This window comes from Chenopodium quinoa, unplaced genomic scaffold (assembly GCF_001683475.1).
Source record: "Chenopodium quinoa cultivar QQ74 unplaced genomic scaffold, ASM168347v1, whole genome shotgun sequence".
NCBI lineage: Eukaryota > Viridiplantae > Streptophyta > Magnoliopsida > Caryophyllales > Amaranthaceae > Chenopodium > Chenopodium quinoa.
The window spans coordinates 562,087-570,413 of NW_018744996.1; the positions used below are offsets into that span (position 1 = coordinate 562,087).

At 33.6% G+C, this 8,327-nt stretch overlaps 1 long non-coding RNA gene across 1 annotated transcript; it reads right to left on the minus strand.

The window, feature by feature from the left end:
• Positions 1 to 1,626: 1,626 nt before the first annotated feature.
• LOC110707217 lies at positions 1,627 to 7,382 on the minus strand. Its single transcript, XR_002508445.1, has 3 exons — positions 6,784 to 7,382; positions 3,175 to 6,355; positions 1,627 to 3,107 (listed from the first exon to the last, which is right to left on the minus strand). It is a non-coding gene; the product is annotated as an uncharacterized LOC110707217 (long non-coding RNA).
• Positions 7,383 to 8,327: the final 945 nt, after the last annotated feature.

Genomic DNA, 8,327 nt, shown 5'->3' on the forward strand with positions numbered 1-8,327 from the left:
CAGGTTGTTGTTGATTGTGATGAGACTTTTAGTCCCGTGGTGAAGCCGGCTACTATTTGGACTGTGTTGAGTATTGTTGTGGGTAGAGATTGGCCTATTCATCAGTTAGATGTCAAAAATGCCTTTTTTCATGGTGACCTCAAGGAAACAGTATTTATGCATCAACCCCCAGGATTTGTAAATCTTGATGCCCCTGCTCATGTTTGTCGGCTCCGCAAATCTCTTTATGGTCTTAAACAAGCCCCCCCAGGCTTGGTATCAACGATTTGCTAATTATCTCTTGAAGATTGGTTTTGTATGCTGAAAAAGTGATAATTCCCTCTTTATTTTGCGACATGGTGCTAATGTTGCATATCTCTTGCTTTATGTCGATGACATTATTCTTACAGCTTCCTTAGAAAAACTCAAGTGTGATATTATTGGTCTTCTTAAGTCCGAATTCTCCATGTCTGACTTGGGGAAGCTGAGTTATTTTTTGGGAATTTCTGTACAGGCAGCGGGATTCGATCCCTGCCCGTCAAAGATCTTTATACCAACTATGCCAGGTTCAACATCATATTTTTATTGGCGTTGATTTATAATTATAGCGATCTACTTTGTCAGACTTCTGGAGCCACAAAAATTGTGAGGCCCTGTGCTATTGGGTTGTTTGCAAAGCCTAATAGTCGGCCCTGCTAAGGAGAATTACACTATTCTACATTTTTATGTGTAAATATTTAGGCTATGTTTTTCTTAGCTAGTCTTTATCGAATGCACTCCTCATTTTCAATACTCCTTTCGTCCCCAAATGTTTGTCTCATTTGACATTTTTTATAACCCTATATGTTCTACCAATTTCACATTTGTACTAATTTTGGGACCCTAAAATGACTGCTTTATCCTCATTTTTTGTCCTTATTATATGCTATTCCTATTATACCCTCACATTTGCAATAAAAGTTGTGCCCACTTTTGACTAAATTAATATTTTACCCATAAAGTGACTTTCTCTCTCTCCCTCTCATTTTTTTTTAAATAATTAAGAATTTCTCTTTCCCATTTTATTACTCCATCTTCTTCACCTTAATTCCCGTGATTTTTCACCAAATAAGACAATCATTCGAGGACGGAAAGAGTAGAATAAAGGATATTTGCTAAACTTAGTAGTTCATGTTTGCTCAGTAGTCAGTATTTTCACTCATTTTAGTAAAAGTTCATGCCATATTAGTTCAAATAAGTTAATTAAGTTTAGGGAAAGTTGAGATGCTCAAGTTCAATTTTTGTTTAACAATAATTTTATTTTATTTAATTTTCTAAATAATAGTTATCTCTTCAGAAATATGGATCGAAGGCCCAATTTTGTAATTACATTTCGCCCGATTATCTTTGGGCCGGGCCAAACTCCATGAATTATTTCTCTGCCTACATGTTATATCGAAGGTGATATTAAATAATACTAGTTTGTTATAACAAGTGGGGGAGAACACGAGAGAAAGAAGTCCACTAATTAGAGCTCATCCTAAAATCAATTGATAATAAGAGAAGTAGCTCATTTGGGCTATACACTTGTAGTCTTGTAGACGTTGTAGTACATTGCTTTTATATGAAGCAAACAAAAAAGTCCAAGGACTACATTGAACACCAAAATTCATTCCCAATCAACTACAAGGCAGCCTTATTATTCATGTAAACCAACAATTAATATACAAAACATTAAATGTCAATATAATTCCCACAAATTATCAGTAGAATACATAGTAAACTAATAAAATACAATAAAAAAAAAAACCAAGAATAATGTATGTATATTGGACTAAAGTGACCATTATAGAAACATATAGGAAAATCACGTAAAGAAATACACAAAGCCATAATCCAGTGACAAAAATACATTCAGTTTAACAAAAATGCAATCATAGAGATCAACACAGATGAGACCATCAATGTTCCAGAAACCGGCAATGTAACACCATCTCCAGCAACCGCGGCAGGCAGTGGGGAAAGCCCGGTTTCTTGACCTGTAACGGTAACAAAGTATAAGGCCACCATTACTAGTGCTAACATCATTGATCGAACTGTAGCTAATTGGCATGCCATTTCTTAAATTTAGTGAATATTTTGTTGAAATTCCGAAAACTATAAGAAAAAACAATTGGAGATGGTAATGTAGTAGAGATGAAGAACCCAAATATATATAGTACTTAAAGGTTTGGTACGTAACATTTATAAAATGACATTATAACATGTTAATTGAAGTAATTATTTACCTTAAAGTTTAAGGCTTGTGTTGTCACACACACCAAATAAAGTGAAGAAATCGACAGCAACATTTTATGTGGTGCACCAAACTTGAGAAGCTACTACATAGTTGGTGTTTCTTTTTTATATGGTTTGCATTTCTTCTAAGCCAAGGAAAGCTTATACACAAAGTGGTCTATCACCATCTCTCAAATCAGCCACACGGCGAAATTTTGTACTACGTATCTATTTTAGACTAAGCACGTTGTGTGCTCGATCTAGCAATAATCTTGGACGATGAATTTTGCAATGAGATCATGAGTTTTTACTGTAAGAACAACATTGTTTAGTTGTTATATTTTTTGGGTGGTTTATTTTTGACGGCAAACCATGCAACACTAGCACCACAATAGTTGTAAAGATTGTTCATTCTTTGATATCAAATTGAAGTCTATTGGATTTGTGCCAATTCGTCAATTAGATCCAAAATATACTCCTTTAATTATCCAACGATTTATTAGCCTATTGTCATGCAATTTTAGTATGCGATTTTAGTTTTCCCGGTGTCCAGGTACAACAAGTCCCATATGAGGCTGTTAAATTATATGCTTCAAAGTAATGGAACATTCCTAACTTTTCTATATTGAGTTGCTATTTTTTAATAAGTTGTGGGTTTAGTGCTTTGTTTAGTCATCTTTGTTAGTGGGTTTAGTTTTCTATGAAGCAAGGAATTAATGGGCTACATTTCGATTTTGTTAGTTTTATTAAGCCTATATATAAAGGCAATTTCATTGTTATCGATTGAGTAAGAATGCAACATTATTTTCTTTAGTAAATTTCAGCATTTTTGCTTTCTTATTTTGAACAGAGGCAACATCCATATTGGTGTGCTTATATTGATGCATATGCATGCTACAGTGCAAGTTATATATTGTCATTGCGTTTTATTATCTTCACTTTATAGTGGTTTATAATGCTTATTGCTCATATGGGAAAGGCTAACCTAGATAGGGAATTCAAAAGTTACACGGGCGATTAAAACTTAACTTTATAATTTAATTATCAGTAAAGGTGACATTAACACATCACTTACCTACAATATAAAAATTTAGTGTCTAAATTATATATGCCCTTTCTTCCCAATTTGAATAATAAAAAAAGACTACATATTACATATTCAATGCTCGATTGACCTTGGAAAATTGGAAGAACAAGTGACATCTAACTGAATAGGTTTGGCTCTAATTTTATTAGTTCATTTAACATACTAACGTAGTAACTAGTAATTTGAATGGAAAATGGCATCAACTTAGACTGAAACTACCTCAAATTTAGATCCACGTAGGGTCATTGTTGCAAGTTAAGCACATAAGAAGTATTACACAGCATACATGCAAATTATATCTATACAAACATACGTAGTATGAAATTTTATTTAACTATCCTTTAAAGTCCATATGTAAGAAATAATGCTAACTCGCTACTTACTTTCATATGACCCATAAATATTTTTTGACTGTTATTCGGAAGTATTCCTCAATTCAAGTAGATATAACAAATAAAATTTTCAACATTTGAAAAAAAAAGCCGAACAAAAAAATTGAAACCTGCTCACCAAACCTGGTTTCTAAAGCTGGATATTTTTTTTTCCTTTTTTTTTTTTGATTACTATACAAGGAGATAAAGGAGACTAGCTCCCAACCGTCACACACACAAGACACACAATGGAAAGTCATTATTGGTACAACGTCATCTAGAAGTTATTCCTTCGATCTTAAACTACGTCTACGACTAGACTATTAGGTTTTGTGACTACTATTTCAAATCAAATTAAAAAGAATTTTTTTTTTTGCAATCAATTGTCAATATAAAAGGCTTTCCCTGGTTTCACATCTTTCAGCCTAAAAACCAATTAAGGAGGTTTAATTTGGCCTTATGTAAAACAAAAGCAATTAATTCTGCTTTGTAGGCAAAATTAGAATGGGAAATCCTTTGTGATCATTCCAATTTAAAGGTACAATTTGTTACAACCAAATACACTTTATATTTCATCATATTACATTTTTAGAATGCACTCCTCAAACCAAAGACTCTTGAATATGTAAAAAAAATTACAAATAAAGCCTTTGGTGGAAAATTGGTAATGATTTATAGTTAATTTTCTGTTTTTGTGTTGATATTTGGTGTGCCGATACTAACGTCAATGGATCCTAGATCAAAATATTAACTTAATTGTAACTATTTTATACAAGAAGATAACTCTTGGAATGTAATGTGAAACTTTCCAAGTTTCTTCCTTCATATTTGGTTAATATTATTTGAGGTTTTTTCCCTCTCTTCTTCTCCAATTACAGATAACTTTAGGGGTTTTTTTTTTTTTTTTTTGGTTAGATCAATTTATAGTTAAATCTGCTACTTGGCTTGCCCATGGTATTATCTCTCTAAATTCTAAATGGAAATTTTATTGGATTAGGAAACTAGATGTCCCTCCCAAAATAATAAAGATTTTCATATGGTTAATGTTGCATTATAGTCTTCACTCTAGAGCCAATCTTGCTCATCATCAACTTGATATTTGTACTATTTATCCCCTATGTATTCTCACTATGAAACTAAACAACAATTATCTTTTAAATTGCTCTTTTTCTTCTAGTCTCAGGAAATCTACTTTAAAAGTTAATTAATTGATGGTTCTTCTATAAATAATGTTGCTATTGCAGGATTAGTTATTAGGGATCATATGGGAAACCATATAGCTAGCATAAAATATACTTCATACTTGGTAGTATGATGTAGGGACTTGCTCGTCTTTTTAACCAGAAGCCATTTTCTTCGGGATGGCCTTTTGTTAGCCCACGGTCATAATAATTAGGAAAAATTGATATTAATTATCCCAACTTTGCTCCATTTTCTTTTAATATTCCCAAATTTGAATTATTTTGGAATAATCCCAACTTTAGAGGTTGTTTACTTTCTTCAATCCCAAACCGGTCAATAAAAATCAATGACCTGTTATCACAAGTTATGTAACATGTGTCAAGTTGTAATTGGTCCAGAAAAAAAAAAAAAAAAAAAAAAACTGTAACCCCCCGCCCAGCACCTCCCCCCTTCCCCATCGCCCACCGGAATCCCAACACCCCAATCCCCTCTCGTATCGCAAAACCCACCCCCTCCTCCCATCCCGTCGCCCCTCCCCCTTCCCGCTTGAACCACCACCCCCAGTCCCCGTAACTCCCCCCTTCTCTCCCCTCGAAACACCCACGAAAGTCCTCCACGGCCCACCCCTCCAAACACCCACGAAACCCCTCCCCCCACCCTCGAGAAAATTAGGAGGTTTTTCAAGGGTAAGGGGAGGAGTTTCATGGGTGTTTTGAGGGGAGAGAGGATGGTTACGGGGATTAGGGGTGGTGGTGGTGGTTCAAGGGGGAAGGAGGAGGGGCGACGGGACGGGAGGAGGGGCGGCTGGCCAGCGAGAGGAGGGGTGGGTTTTCCAGTACGGGGAGGGATTGGGGTGGCTGGGTTTCGGTGGGTGGTGGGGCTGGGGTAGTCTTGGAAAGGGTGGGCTGGGTTTTCTAAAAGATTTTTTTTAATTTTTTTGTTCTTTTATTTAATTTTTTGGCTAATTAGCTCTAAACAAGTGGCATTTATAAAAATAAAATAAAAATTAACCTTTTCATTGGGATTAAAGAAAGTAGGGGTGAAAGTTCGGATTTTGGTTTGGATTATTGGCCAAACCGAGTCCGAACCGAATTATTTCGGTTTCGGATTTTTGGAACCGAATCCAAACCGAATTTGGATTGGATCCAATCCAATCCAAACCGAAATAATTCGGTTTTCAGAAACGAATCCAAACCGAAATTTTGTTAGGCTGTTGTTTTGGGCCTAAAAAGTTGGGCCTGTTATTATTGGACCTATTATTTTGGCCCTTAAAATAGCCTAATATTTGCCAAAATTAGGAGATAGCATAATAAAAAAAAAAAAGTCCAGCCATTAGAATAAAATTTCACATTACAAAAGTCTTAAAAATGCAATAAAAGTCTTTATTCAAGATTTAATTAATAAATTCAACATGGCTGCTTCAACATAGCAACAAATTCAACATGATGGCAGCAGCTTCGACACCTTCAACTCTTCAAACCTTCAGTGTTCATATCGCATAGTACATACACTAAGGCATTAATAATTGAATGATTTACCATGCATAGCCATATATAGAGAAGTAAAAGAGCTTAAATACATATAATACAACAAACTTAAAATTCAGAACAACATATAAACACCTCAGAACAACATATAATACAACAAACTTAAAATTCAGAACAACATAAAAACATATAATCTAACTTAAAGTTCCAAGCTTAAAATACAAAACAACCAAACTAAAACAATCAAATTAAAGTATGATGTATAATCTAAAAAACAAGTGACTAACTAAGAGCAACAATCAATGGAATTAATTCGAAGATTTCGAACATAACAACCAACACAATTGGGGAAAAAACCAGAAAATAAACAACCAACATCAATGGAATTAATTCAAACATAACAACGGAGTAGATTTGTTACCTTTGAGCGAAAGTGACGGAGGTGTTGGTGAGGGAGCGCGCACAAGGAGCCGCAAAAGGTGTTCGCGCAAGGTGGTGAAGGAGCCGCAACTCGCAACTCGCAAGATCTGAACTCGCAACCTAGAATTCGCAAGATCTGAACTCGCAACTCAGAATTCGCAACTCATAGTTCACGCAAGGTGGTGAGGGAAGTGTAAAGGGAGGTCGTGAGGTGGTGGTGTTCGCGCAAGGTGGTGAATGGTGAGAAAAGGGGGAGAATTTAGGGAGGTGGTGACTTGGTGAGAGAGGCAGGGAGATGCGAAGATCTAAAGTTCACAAGAAAGGAAAAAGGAAATGGAAAAGAGGGAAAGAAAATTAGGGTTTAGGTTTATATATGGAGGGGAAATGGTCTGGGCTTAAAATTCGGTTTGGAATTTCGATGTTCGGTTTTTTGAAGCCCCAAACCGAAATAATTCGGTTTTGGATTTTTGGAACCGATCTAAACCGAAAAAATCCAAACCAAATTGTTAATTCGGTTCGATTTGGATCGGTTTTCGGTTTTAAATTGTATTACTTTCACCCCTAAAAGAAAGTAAACAGCCCTCAAAGAGTCAAAGTTGGGTTTATTAAATGAAGTTCACAAAAAAAAAAAAAAAAAAAAAAAGCGCAAAGTTGGGTTTAAAAATATCAATTTTTTCCTAATAATTATTCATTCCTATTTTGTAACAATAGATAATGTAAACATGGGATTTTGAAGATTTTCTACCTTTTGAAAGTAAACAGTCCTCAAAGAGTCAAAGTTGGGTTTATCAATTCTTTTTTTTTTTTGAAGCATCATTATTTGATTAATAAACTATCCTTATGATTTGTTTCCAATTTACTAAGATTTTCCAAACGATATTTCACACTAATTTGTAACTATTAACTGGATGCCAGCCTTTTTTTTGGAATAGAAGTGGATGTTAGCTATTCAATTGGTTAACCTAACCTAAATTATTTTAACTTGTATTTGTACAATGATTTAGCATAAATTAAATTTGAAATATACTTGACTAAATCTGAATCAATTACACCCGATCCAATAACTCGAATTGACAGCTCTTACGTTTATTAGTTCACCCGAAAGCCCTGTTCTTTTGAGCTTCTAGGCAGAGCAGAGCAGATTATTATTATTATTATTATTATTATTATTATTATTTGGTTTTTTTTAGATTACTCTTTTTTTAACATTAGAAAATGTGTTAAATAATATAAAATAATAATTATTATCAATAAATATTAGTTATTATTATCAATTAATATTATACATTAATTAGTATTATTATTATAAAATATTAATTATTATAATTATTAAATGCTAATTATTATCATCTATAAATATTAGTTAATTATTAAATATTAATTATTATTATTATTAATTATTATTTTTAAGTAGAGCAAAGTAGAGCAGCTCAAAAGAACAGGTTAAGCATTTTAATTTTTCTAATTTGATCTATTTTTTAGATTTGACTAAACTTTGATCATATTTGTACAATAATTCTTAAAGTAAAATGATGTCATCATCTA